This window comes from Herpailurus yagouaroundi, unplaced genomic scaffold (genome assembly GCF_014898765.1).
Source record: "Herpailurus yagouaroundi ecotype Mexico unplaced genomic scaffold, PumYag 77, whole genome shotgun sequence".
NCBI lineage: Eukaryota > Metazoa > Chordata > Mammalia > Carnivora > Felidae > Herpailurus > Herpailurus yagouaroundi.
In genome coordinates, this window is record NW_024412388.1 from 55,821,311 (window position 1) to 55,835,414 (window position 14,104).

The window sequence follows — 14,104 nt, forward strand, 5'->3', positions numbered from 1 at the left end:
TTAAAACAGCTGATGGTAAAAGCAAGGTTTTGTTGCTGTTTTGTTTTTAAGCTAAAAGCAAAGGAGTGAAGAGAAATGAAACGGTGTAGTGATCACCTCATCTCTCAACCAAGAGGGAAGGTTTCCCTCTAAAGTACATAACGTCTCTTACAATATCAGTTTGTTAAGCAAATACGATAAACATTCCACCTTTCATCTTTCTGCCAACCCAATCAGCTTCAATTCTTGTCACTTCAACATAAATCTCATAGCTCCAAGGCTCCAGCAATACGAGGCTCTTCATTGTTTATAAAATGTAACATGCATTTTCACACTCAGGTGCCTTTGCTTAGAATGTCCTTCTCAACACTCTCCTGACTCCTGTTGACAGATCAAACTAAAATGCAAGCAGCCACTATATGGAGCCTTCCTGATAAGAACTCTCTCCTCTGCCCCAGCAGTACTTCCCTCTAGGACTCTCTTTCTCTCCAAACTGCAAGTCTTTCTACACAGTGTCTATAGCTTCCTGCAGGAGGACCCACATCACATCTACCTAAGCAAATTCCTAACACAGCAAACAGTAGACATTCAATTTGTTCAAGGTTCTTTCTTTGTTGAGGCATAATATGCAAAAAATAAAATCAACCACTTTTTTTTTTTTTAATTTTTTTTTTTCAACGTTTATTTATTTTTGGGACAGAGAGAGACAGAGCATGAACGGGGGAGGGGCAGAGAGAGAGGGAGACACAGAATCGGAAACAGGCTCCAGGCTCTGAGCCATCAGCCCAGAGCCCGACGCGGGGCTCGAACTCATGGACCGCGAGATCGTGACCTGGCTGAAGTCGGACGCTTAACCGACTGCGCCACCCAGGCGCCCCAAAATCAACCACTTTTAAGTGGTGATCCCCTCCCAAATTTACAACCTCTGATTATAACTTATGGCGACGTCTGATCTATTGTCTGTTACTAGAGTTTTGTTCTTCAACAATTTCCTACAAATGGGATTGCACAGCATGTACTCTTATGTCTGGCTTTTCACTTGGCATAATGCTTTTGAGAATCACTTATGCTGTTGCATCATTTTTGTTACATTTATTTTTATTACTGATTAGTATTCCATCTTATGACTATACCACAATCTGTTTAGTCACCAGTTAATAAATATTTAGGTTGTTTTCATGACTTGTTATTAATAAAGCTATAATGGGCCTTTGAATACAAATCTCTGTGGACATTTTTATTTTTCTCAGGTAGATATCTAGAAAATGGGTTGGCTGGTTCTTTCAGTAAATGTACCTTTAACTTTCTAAGAAACTGATGAGAGTTCCTATTGCTTTACCTTCTCATCAGCACTTGGAACTGTATGAGACCACTGTACTATAAGTAAATAGTATCTCACTATAATATTAACTTGCATTTTTCTAATGATTAACGAAGTGGAGCATATTTTTTCTAATGATTAATGAGGTTGAGCATATTTTTTTTTTACGTTTTTTAAAAAAGATTTTAAAGTAATCTCTGTACCCAATGGTGGGCTCACACTCATAACCCCAAGATTAAGAGTCACATGCTCTACTGACTGAGCCAGTCAGGTGCCCTGACTGAGCATATTTTAATGTGTTTATTTGCCATCAGTATTGCTTCTCTGGTGAAATGTCTGTCCAAATCTCCCAAATTTATCTATTTGTCTTATTGCTGAGTTGTTATTTTTTATATATTCTGGATACAAGTTCTTAATTTTTTATATATATAAAAATCACACATATATATGATTATCATATAGACTGTGTATTTTCTAAAAAATTACATATATGATTATTATATATTATATAAATGGTTGTGCAAATATATCCTCCCAGTCTGTGGCTTCCCTTTTTATTTCTTTAATGATGCCTTAAAAAACAAAAAAATTTAATTTTGATGTAGTCTAACTTATTTTATCTTTTACAATTCTTGCTTTTTATGACTTTCCTATGAAGCTGAGATTTTCACAGAGATTTTCTCCTATATTTTCTTCAAGTTTTAAGTTTTAACTCTACATTTAAGTCTATACTAGGGCTGCTATAAATAAAGTTCCACCAATTGAGTGACTTGAACAACAGAAACTTTTGTGTCACACTCTGGAGGCTGGAAGTCAAGATCAAGGTGCCAGCAGGGATGGCTCCTTCTGAGGGCTGTGAGAGACAATCTGTTCCAGATTCAAGGCCCAGAGTTTTCCTTTTGGGAAAGTTTTTAACTAAAATTCAATTTCTTAATAGAAATAGAGTTAAATAGCCCCATTAATTAATTAAGCCCCCTTAATTAATTAATTCAAGGCCTAGAGTTTTCCTTTTGGGAAGGTGAACCAAAATTCAGTTTCTTTAAGAGAAATAGAGCTAAATAGCTTCTAATTATTTTAATTAAGTAGAGCTTTTTAATTATTTAGTAGAATAGGGCTATTCATGTTATCTACTTCTTCTTGAGTGAGCTTTGGTAGTTTGTATTTTTAAAGAATTTGTTCATTTCATCTTAGTTTTTGAGTTTATGGCATAATGTTGTTCCTAATATTCCATTATACCTTTAGTATATGCAAGCTCTGTAATGATATCACTCCTTCATTCCCTATATTGATAATTTGTGCATTCTCACTTTTTGCCCTGATCAACTGGCTATGGTTGAGCAATTTTACTGAACTTTCATTGGCCTCCAGGTTTTAGGTTCACTGATTTTTCTCTATTGCTTTTCTGTTTTCTATTTCACTGATTTCTGCTCTTACCTTCCTTATATTTACTTTGGGTTTAATTTGCTCTTATTTTTTTCTAGTTTCTAAAGGGAAAGGCTTAGGCCACTGATTTTAGACCTTTCTTCTTTTCTAATATATGCATTTAATTCTATGGATTCACCTCTAAGCACCACTTTAGCAGCATCCCATAAGTTTTCCTATGTTATGTCTTAAAAATTTTTAATGTTTATTCATTTTTGAGAGAGACAGACTGTGAGTGGCGGAAGACCAGAGAGAGGAGACACAGAATCTGAAGCAGGTTCCAGGCTCCAAGCTGTCAGCACAGAGCCCAGCGCAGGGCTCGAACTCACAAACCATGAGATCATGCATGACCTGAGTCGAGGTCAGATGCTTAACCAACTGAGCCACCCAGGTGCCCCTACTATGTTGTGTTTTAATTTTCATTCAGTTTGAAATGTTTTATTTTCTTCATGATTTTTTTCTTTGATCCATGTGTTATTTAGAAGTGTTTATTTCCAAACATTTGAAGATTTTTCCATATATCTTTATGTTATTAATTTCTTTTTTTTTTTTTTTTTAATTTTTTTTTCAACGTTTATTTGTTTTTGGGACAGAGAGAGACAGAGCATGAACGGGGGAGGGGCAGAGAGAGAGGGAGACACAGAATCGGAAACAGGCTCCAGGCTCTGAGCCATCAGCCCAGAGCCCGACGCGGGGCTCGAACTCACAGACCGCGAGATCGTGACCTGGCTGAAGTCGGACGCTTAACCGACTGCGCCACCCAGGCGCCCCAATGTTATTAATTTCTAGTTTAATTCTGTTCTGACCAGGGAACAGACTTTCTATGATTTCAATTATTTAAAGCTATTAATAATCATTTTATGGCTCAGAATATAGTTTAGCTTGGTATATGTTCCATGTGCACTTGAAAAGAATGTATATTCTGTTGTTTTTGAGTCGAATGTTCTGTAAATGTCAATCAGGTCAAATTAGTTGATGGTGTTGTTCAAGTGTTCTACAGCCTTAATGGCTTTCAGTTTAGTTGTTTTATCAATTACTGAAAGAGGAGTGTTAAAATCTCCAACTATAATTGTCAATAATGTACTTATCCTTTCTGTTTTATCAGTTTTTGCTTCAGATATTTTGAGGCTTTCTCATTAAGCACATTCATATGCAGGACAGTTATGTCTACTTGATATATTAACTCTTTCAGCATTATGAAATGTCCCTCTTTATGGTATAGTTTCCTTTTTATTTACTATACTTTGTGTTTACTATACTATAGTTTGTGTTGAGCTTCTTGTATGTGTAGATTTAGTTTTCATCAAATTGGGAAAGACATCTGCCATTAATTCTTCAAAAAGTTTTTCTACCCACCCTCTTCTTCAGGACTACAGTTACACATATTATAGATCTCTTGATATTACCCTGCACGTCACTAGTAATCTGTTCATTTGTTTTCCAGTCCTTTTTTTCTCCATGTGTTTCATCTTGGATAGTTTCTATTGCTATTTCTTTAATTCACTGATCTTTTCTTCTGTACTGCCTAATCTGCTGTTTAATACCTTCTACTTTATTTTTCAATTCAGGTTATTATATTTTTCCTTAAAATTTCATTTGGGTCTTTTTTTATGTACTTCTTTTCTCATCCTTTTTCTCTCCACAATCCTTTACCACCTGTTGTCCAATGTCTGAAAAACATTTTTCATATATGTTTGGTATTCTAGTAGGCTCAGGCAGAAAGGTAAATCCTGTCCCTGTTATGCCATCCTGGCTAGAAGCAAAAGACCAAATTCAATCACTGACTCGAATTATAAACCTATCTCATATGACGCCTCCACTGGGAAGCTTTGCACAAAAACCTGCATTCATATCAGGCTCCTTCTTGCCAAACTGTCAAGAACACTAAGTGCTACTTTTATCACTGACACTGCATGTATGTGACTAAGTACATGTATGTATGTGACTATTTGTATATTCATGATCATCTATCCAGACACTTTGAATGCCTTCATGGTTTATCTCTGTATCCACAGTGCGTAACAAAGTGATAGCAAATAGATGTTCCATAACTGTAAAATGATGAAGAATAAATGAAAGAAGTCATACATAGTCTCATTCTATGCACTTTCATACCTGTAAACACACCCTCCTCTCTGATGAAAAACCACTAAAACACAATAAAGTACAGGCTGGGAGGACTCAGGAGACCAGCCTCTACCAGCAAGACTATAAATTCCTTGAGAGCAGAAACTATGTCATATGTCACTTCTCCCTAGCCCCAAGCATTTAGAAGTGTTAGGTACAAATAGCTGAGGTGGATTAAACATCCATGATCTCTGGCTTAGTATCATTTTCTACTGGCAGATGAGTTAGACTTTACTTGTTAATACACCCACACATCTAAGCACCTGGGTAGCTCAGTCGGTTAAGTGTCTGACTCTTGATTTTGGCTTCGGTCATGCTCTCATGGTCTGGTCATGACATCGCCCCACATCAGCCTCTGCACTGAGCATGGAGCCTGCTTGAGATTTTCTTTCTCTTTCTTTTCTTTCTTTTTCTTTCTTTCTCTCTCTCTCTCTGTCTCCCCCTCTCTGCCCCTCCCCTGCTCATGCTCTCTCTCAAAAAAAAAAAAAATCATGGGAAAAGAAAAACATTTAATACACCCACATACTACTTGTACATGCTACTAGATTTAAAGTTTCAGATTAAATCTATATAATTTTAAATTTTCTTAAAATGGAAAAAGTCATTTTACTGGCCTATAATTCGTTAGTTTTTGCACCGAGTTTAGTTTCTCTTTTTTTGAAGAGAAAGGCATAACCCAGAAAACCAGCAGGTGGGCACGGAAGAAGTATCTTTGGGAGGGTTATTGGTACAGAAGCCATTGTACCTAAAAAAAGCAGCACACCAGGATTCCGAAGCCCAGTATCTTGCACCACCTCACCACTGTTTCATTATGCCAGCATTAGCTTCTGCGAGGGAAGTTAAACTGGGTGCATATTAAGGTTTCTTCCAACTCTAACATGAGTGTTAGATCAGCTTCATAAGGAGAGACTTTACTTCAAACTGAAACACATAAAAGAAATATCAGGTCTGGGGCACCTGGTTGGCTCAGTCAGTTGAGCGTCCAACACTTGATTTCAGCTCAGGTCAAGATCCCAGGGTTGAGGAACTGAGCCCTGCATCAGGCTCCACAGTCAGCACAGAAGTTCTCTCTCTCTCATTTTCTCTCTCTCTCCCTTTGCCCCTCTTGCCCACTCGTACGTATCCTCTCTCTCTCTGAAAAGAAAAGAAAAAAAAAAAAAAGAAAAGAAAAGAAAGGAAAAGAAAAGAAGAAAGAAATCTCAGGCCTAAGAACTTTCCTCAACTCTAAATTATCCTCCTTTCCTAGATAAGCTACTCTTTTACTCCAAAGTCACTAAGAGAATAAGCTGGTGTGATGGACCATGAGGATTCTCTGAACCTTAGTTTCTGCACATATAATAAGAGAAATAACTCTACAAGGCTATCTTGTAGAGTTGTTATCAGAATTAAAGATAATTATGGATACAATGATATGAAGGAGGTCCATCTCATTCAATAAATGATGTCAGTTTTCATATGTAAACATCATTTCTATTTTTTTTTAATTAAAAAAAAATTTAATGCTTATTTTTGAAGGAGAGAGAGACAGAACATGAGCAGGGGTGGGGCAGAGAGAGCGGGAGATACATGAATCCGAAGCAGGCTCCAGGCTCTGAGCCCAATGCGGGGCTCGAACTCACAGCCTGTGAGATCATGGCCTGAGCCTAAGTCGGATGCTTAACCGACTGAGCCACCCAGGTGCACCTTAATTTTTTTTGTCAGTGACCTAGGAGTGGAAAGAAATCAGTTATTTGGCAAAGGCTTCAAATAAAACTCTCTATATACCTGAGCTCCTTCCCTCCTTTAGCTCTAAACATTTCTTCTGGTTTCATTTTGTATTTTTAAATCTACTAAGTCCCCGTCATGTGCCAGGTCCCACAGTTGGCCTGCGGGTACTGTGCTGAAGACAATTTAGTTCAGGTTTGCTAATAAATGAAGGAACAAATTGTGACAATAAACAAATACTACCTTATATTTGTGGAGTGCTTTATAGTTTACAAAATGCTTCTGCATACCTCATGTCATTTGATCCCCAAGTAACCCTGTGAGGTAGAAAGGCCAAGCCTTCTTATCCCCAGAAGACGAGGAGTAACTTACTTTAGGTAACATAGCTAATACATGGTAGGCTCGAGTCTATACACTCAAGCCCAAATTTTTCTACACTGAGCATTACATTTTATTTGGAAAAATGCCCCAAATACATACTGTACAGTCCCCTGGGAACTTAATAACTGTATCTATAGAATATTAAAATAAATCCCATGAACATGATTCAATTTACATAGAATTCAAAAATTGAAAAACAATTCTCACAGGATTGTTTTCCCTCCCTAAATACTAGGCCTGTCTCTGGAGAAAGCCACTCTACAGCAGAAGCAGCCTATTGCATACCTCTGCTTTGCCACAGGAATGGATCTTTGGCTACAACAGAACAAGCAGCAGCCATTTGAAAGTATAGCTGTAGGATAAATATGACTCAAACACTACCATAGTAGAATGGAGTCTACTCCCTATCATAAAGATAGCATAAAAAAACAATTGAAGCTACTGCTTATTAAGAGCTTATTATACTTCCGGGTCCAGAAATGTTAAGTAACTTTCCCCAAACCATCCAGCTACTAAGTGCCTGTTCTGTTAGTTAAGTACCAAGAAAAACCAAAGGCAAGGTAACATGTTCTGAGTTTTTTCTTCTAGATAGCTTCACATAGTTATCGTTATTGATCACTGAGCCAAAAAGTGGGCATTTAAATTCTAAATCTGCCATTAATTTTCTGTGAGTCCATCATAAAGTCATTTAACCTCTCTAAGCCTCTACCTATATTACAAATATAGACAACAGTCTGCTCCATCTGCCTCTTGTGAGAAATCAATTCAGAGAATGAAATGCAGACACTTTATACAAAATTCACATACTTCCATCACCACTGTTATCTCTCAGTGATAGATTTGCATGCATATTTTTCTTCTCCCTAAGACAGGAAATACAGAAGGCACAGTGAACATATATTTTGTTAATCAAGGATGGGGGGAGGGACATTTAAAACCAAATAAAATGTTTGCCTCCAAAGATAGCTAATAAAGAGCCACTGTGAACAAAATGACCTGCTTGGTCACTGTGTGACACAGAGCTCGATGGGCTCCCTTCCACAAGTCCTGCAATCTTCAAATGGCTGTGATTACAGACTGCACATACAAAGATGCTTAGCTTTCCTTCTGTTTTGAATGAAGTCTCTGGTTCTACAGGTGCTGGTGGTACAATGTAATACCACAAGCCAATACACACCACAGGCATAAAAAGTACGTGGCATAAATCAATGGGCAAATGGGTTATACGGACCTACCATTTCTGAAAATTAGGCATTTGGTTTGGATGAGACTTTTGGTTAAATAAAAATATTTGAAAAAAAAGTTTAATAAAAAAATGTGTTCTCTAGTTGTTTAGGTTAAGGAAATTAAGAAAGGGAGTATAGGAGTAAGATTAGGCACTAACATCACAAAATCAGTAAAACCAAGTCTAGGGATACAATCAGATTTTTTTGTCTTCTTTCCCAGCTCTAATCAACTGATTCTGGCTGTCTGAACCACTACCTTGGTGAACAGTCAGAGCTATTCCTGGGCTTTAGCAAGGAAGCATCGTCAAGACTACTTGACAATGTCTACAATGAACACAGGATAACATAAGCACCAATTCATCACCCCTAACCTAATAAGAAGCATGTAATAATTTCAGTGTTCACCTGAGTCTTAGATATAACCATTCTCACTCCAAGGAAAATTTGCTAAGCAGAGTCACCAACTTTATTTGAAATAAAATCCAAAGCATGAATGACATATTTTCTTACATGTTTTGAAACCTTATAAGCTTTGATACTCGTTTACTATAAGGTCTAAAAATAAATCGCTCAGTTTTAGGCTTCATGGTAAATAAGGAAAAGTTGATGAATGACACCATTGTATTTTGAAACTTCTTTCCCCAAAAATCTACTGAGAAAACAACTGAAACATGTGATCCTAGAGAGTAAACTGTTAGGGAACTGACTAAGGCGGAAGATAACATCAGTAGTGCAAATGATCTCCAAGGTTCCCTCCCTACCTTGGGAGAGCCAGACAAGTTCATGGAGCCAGTGGTCCTGGGTTACCCACCCTATCCTCCGCACTACTGTAACTACTTGCCACCACTTCTGTTCCACCTCCTCCTGGCTCAGACAAGGAATTGGGACCCAGATATCTTCACTACCTTTGCTCACAAGGCTCTACCACCTACATAAAATCTACATATAACTGCAAAACCACACATTCCAGCTTATTAACAGGGTCATTTACTCTTATTTGAAAAAAGGCATATCCTCGAAGGTAACAATGGTTAATAACATTACTTTGTTTGTCAAACAACATATATGGCAAAGAGAAAGATCTAGTCATTCATAACTGAAGAATAACTGATCAACCCACCTGTTTGGTATGAGGATGCCAATGCCCAGAAAGCAGAAAGGACATGTGTATGTGGAAAGAATAACTCAGGGTTTGAGAAATCAGCCTGTATGGTCTAGAGTGACCCAGAAAAGATTAATAACTCTGGACTAAACCAACAGCCTAAAATTCTTCATTATTTAGTCAGCAAAAAGAGACACCTCCACTTTTCCTGTAAAACTCATCTGAGCCATGTAATTTTTTTTTTATTTTTTTTTAACATTTTTTTTTCAACGTTTATTTATTTTTGGGACAGAGAGAGACAGAGCATGAACGGGGGAGGGGCAGAGAGAGAGGGAGACACAGAATCGGAAACAGGCTCCAGGCTCTGAGCCATCAGCCCAGAGCCCGACGCGGGGCTCGAACTCACGGACCGCGAGATCGTGACCTGGCTGAAGTAGGACGCTTAACCGACTGCGCCACCCAGGCGCCCCTGAGCCATGTAATTTTAACCAGTGGTATAATGAAGACATTATACAATGTACCAGTGCCTACAGTACCAGCCTTGTGAGATCTACAGCAAGGGGTCTGTTCCTCCTTCCCTACATGAGAACACCTAGCAGGGTGTGCTGTCAGAAAGCCAGGCTCCAGCTCCTGTGACTGTGAATCACTGGCTTTGTGCTGCAGACATTCCCTTCTGGAGGCAACAACTAACAAGTTTAAACACAGTCTATCCTAACTGACATTTTGGAAAGCAATTAGTCAACTGATACTTTATCTACCTTTATCTATGTTAACTAGATATCTTTTATTAACAGTGAGCTGGCTTTTGTAAACATCGTTTTTTAAGAAAGAGAATGTTTTAAAATTAGAAGCCATGTTTTAAAAAACCAAATGTTGACTATATTGGTTCCTTGGTTTCTGGTACAGCCAGGACTTTGAGAACCTGAATAAACTTTTTTAAAAAATTACACACACACACACACAAACACATTCACACACACGTTTTGTTTCTCAGAAAGCTTCCAAGGATTTGCATTATGTGCTCACTAGGTTACGTTGTTCAATTGGATCCCGCCTTTCAATTTTTATGGTAATTTAGATTTTTTCTTCCTTGGCCTTCAATTCTTGCTTAACGACTGTGTCAGCCCTATCAACTGCTCTGTAGAACTCCTGCCTCCCTGGGGAGCTGACCTTTCAGAGCCCTCTTACTGGATTCCTGTCCTAACACAGGGAACTTTTCTTTCCTTTGCCTTCTAAAGTTAACAGTGAGATTTTGAAAAAAAAAAATAATTTGGATCTGATCTTGCTTTAATTTGCATGCTGGGTCAACAGTCTGCAACCCTGAATAATGAGAACAAATTAATTTGTCCCACCACCCCCAGTTATTTTAAACTTTAGGATTCATCATAGGATAGTCATTATTTATAGAAAAACTTTATCCTTTTCTTACTGTTCCTTTTACAAAATGTAATTTAAGATACATTCACATGGCTCTACAATCAAAAAAATATAAAAAGATAAATAGTGAGAAGTCTCCCTCCCATTCCTGTTCTATACTTATTCTGTTCTCACACACACACTCACACACGAATTGGTGGTTACTTTATTAGTCTTATGCATATTCTTCCAGAGTTTCATTACTTAAATAAGTGAATACAACGTATATATACTATTTTCCTTTTTTCTTATTCAAAATGTAGCATACCATATTCAGTTTTATACTGTGTTTTAACAATTTATCTTGTTGGTCTTTTCATAGAATACATACAAAGCTGCCATGCAAAATGGCTCTGGGTCAAGAAAGCCAGGCGTCCAACGGATAAGAGCAAGTTTATAAGCATTGGTATTCAGGAGTCAGGGAGCAGCTGGGCTCATGCCAACCATCAGAACAGCAGCCTAGTCTCCACACTGGCATACCTTCTGCTCCTCAGAAATTCTGTCTCAGCCCAGGAAAGGGCCCTACCTAGAGAACTAACCAACTCAGTTGATACAACCTACTCAGTTTACACTTCACAAAGCAGGGTAGGGGAGCAGAAGGGCCCTGTCCAAAATCAGACAGTGGTCAAGGACAGAACTGGATGTTGCTTCTGCATTCTGCCCTAAATTCTCTCCATTCTATCCCTTATGTCATAAACTTTTAGGGACTTGTCATATCTGCAGAGTAAATTTCAAATTCTTGTATGTAGCACTTGTCCCAACTTGGAAGGGTGTGACGTGGTGGGGAAAAGCGAGAGTACTAGTAATAGTCAGGAAATCAGGATTCTAGTCCTAGGCCCTCTTTGGGCCCCAGCTTCCTCAACAGTGAAAGAAGAGGCTTGAACTGGATGCTCTCTAAGGTCTCTTCGAAGGCCTCCAATGTCTTTGACTGCCAAAGCCTGAGCATACTGAAGAGGCTGGTCCCTGCAGCTATGCCTGTGCTCATGATGTTTGTTCCACCCGGAATGTACCTTGTTTCTCTTCCTCCACATCTTTCAAGACCCACCTTGATTATCCTGGTAGTCATTTACTCAGAAAATGCTTCTTGTAAAGAAGCTATAGGCCCTCCTACTTCCACCTCAGCACGTAGAACCTGCTCTTACCTCCAACTAGAGGACTCCTTCGAAAGTGCCACGCAAACTGGCCTCAGTCCATTCAGTTCAATCCCTGCTCAAATGAAACTGAGAAAGATGCTTTCTGTAACCACCTTATCCCAAGCAGCACTTCCCCAATCACTCTCCTCCTTGTTCTATTTCTCCTTGTAGTTCTTATTATACAATTTATGTTTAGTTGATCTCACCCATTGCGTTGCAAGCTCCTTTAAGCAGGGACAGGTCCTTTTTTTTTCTTTTTTTAAATTTAGAACAGCATCTGAGTAAACACTCAGTAAATATTTGTTGAATGAAAGAAATATGATTACTTGTAAAAGATTAAGTAATGATAAGGCCAAGCTTCAGAAACTTCACTTCCAATATTACTCTGAAGGCATTTCTCACATTCAATAGCTTGTTCTGTGAGAAAGCCCTGCATGGAAGTCCCAAACAGGGGTAAACCTATAAGTCAGAGAGGCAGAAATGGCTCTGAGAGATGTAGCCAGACAAACAGTAAGAGATCTTTCTGGAGTCAGACAGATTCTAGTTCTGAACTCTGCCACTATGGAACCTTAATTATGTTCTTAACCTCTATAAATCAAGTAATAACCTACCTCACAAGTATATAATGAGGATTGAGGAAAATTATTTACATAGAAGCATCCTGTCAGGTACAAGGCATCATACATTATAGGCAAAATCTTCCTAAAGGCCAGAAGTAGCCTCAAATTGTTAATATGGGAACAGCTTTATTTAAAGATAAACTGTTCCAAGGCACCTGGGTGGCTCAGCTGGTTAAGCATCTGACTTTTGATTCATCTCAGGTCATGATCTCACACTTAGTGAGTTCAAGCCCTGCATCGGGTTCTGTGCTGATGGCACGGAGCCTTTTTGGGATATTCTCTCTCTCTCTCTGTCCTGCTCTCTCTCTTTCCCTCAAAATAAATAAACTTAGAAAAAAAATAAGCTGGTCCACAAAAAAGTGTCCACTCTTAAAAAAAAAACAGGCACATAAATGAATGTCTATGTATACTGTGAAGGAAAAGCACAAGTCTAAAGATACATACTGAAAATGAACCCAACTTACTAGAAAACTCTTATCTGAAATCATGCTACATATGCCCTCTGAAATATGAAACCTTTTTGCCAGGACTTCAGATGTACAGCCTACTGACTACTATAAAACTGAATCTTCCAATGCAGCAAATAAAACTGCAACCTCTTACAGAACACTATGGGCCTCCTGGATGCATCAGGTTGTCTGTGGGTGCCTTCTGGACATTGTTTCTGCGCTGGTGAATAAAACCAAACCCCTCAACCACCTCTCCAAGTTATATCTCTAACAGCAACTCCCAGAACAGGTTAGCCTTATTTGTTGCATTTAGTGGGTAAGAAAACCAAGCCCCATCTCTTCTAAAAAGCCAATCCTGATATTCAATCCACACCAATTTCTTCCTAACCTAAATATTTATGGTATGACTGACAAGCACGCACTTCGGTGCCAGATCTTATTCCATCTCTGTAGCATGCCAGTGTCTTCTTTGTGTAGCAAGGACTAAGGCATATTTCTCACATATTCCCAATGAAGATGCTCAGACATACTTATCTGAATTGAACTTAAAATGAAATTGCAGTGACTTGTCTCATAAGCACACAAGTAATTTAGGCATAGAGTCAAACAGAATTCTTACTTCCTAAGTTTCAAATGTAATTCATAACCTACTAAGAGAACACTCACTACTCATGTCACTTATATTTTTACTTTGTTTGTAGGCAAAGCTCCATGAGGCACTTTGTCCCCAACAAGGAGACAGAATTGACCCACTTCCATTTTACATCCCAAGATGCCCCCAAAACACTTCTCCCACAGAACCTAGAACAGTTTATTGCTCTGATGTTGGCGGGTCTACTCCCCAAGACAACTGTATGGTCCTCAAAAGCAAGAAAAACACCTAATTCATCTTTTTTCCTTATCACCTGAGCCTAACACCATGAGACACACAGTAACACTTAACTATTTGAGAATGTTAAATGGAGAACATGTGAAGGAGAGAATGTTAAGAAAAAGAGCAGGAGATTCTAAGACTGCCAGCCAGTGTGTCCATCTACACCCCAGTAAACATATTATAAGAATAATACTGGGGCGCCTTGGTGGTTCATTTGGTTAAACATCCGACTTCGGCTCAGGTCATGATCTCATGGCTTGGGGTTCAAGCTCCGCGTTGGGCTCTGTGCTGACAGCTCAGAGCCTGGAGCCTGCTTCGGATTCTGTGTGTGTCTCTCTCTCTTTCTGCCC

General features: G+C 38.6%; 1 protein-coding gene across 1 annotated transcript in view; it reads right to left on the bottom strand.

Annotated features, from left to right (window-relative positions):
• SLC35D1 (solute carrier family 35 member D1) overlaps positions 1–14,104 on the bottom strand; it is a 51,355-nt gene that overhangs the window by 24,490 nt on the left and 12,761 nt on the right. The gene's annotated exons all lie outside the window — the stretch shown is intronic.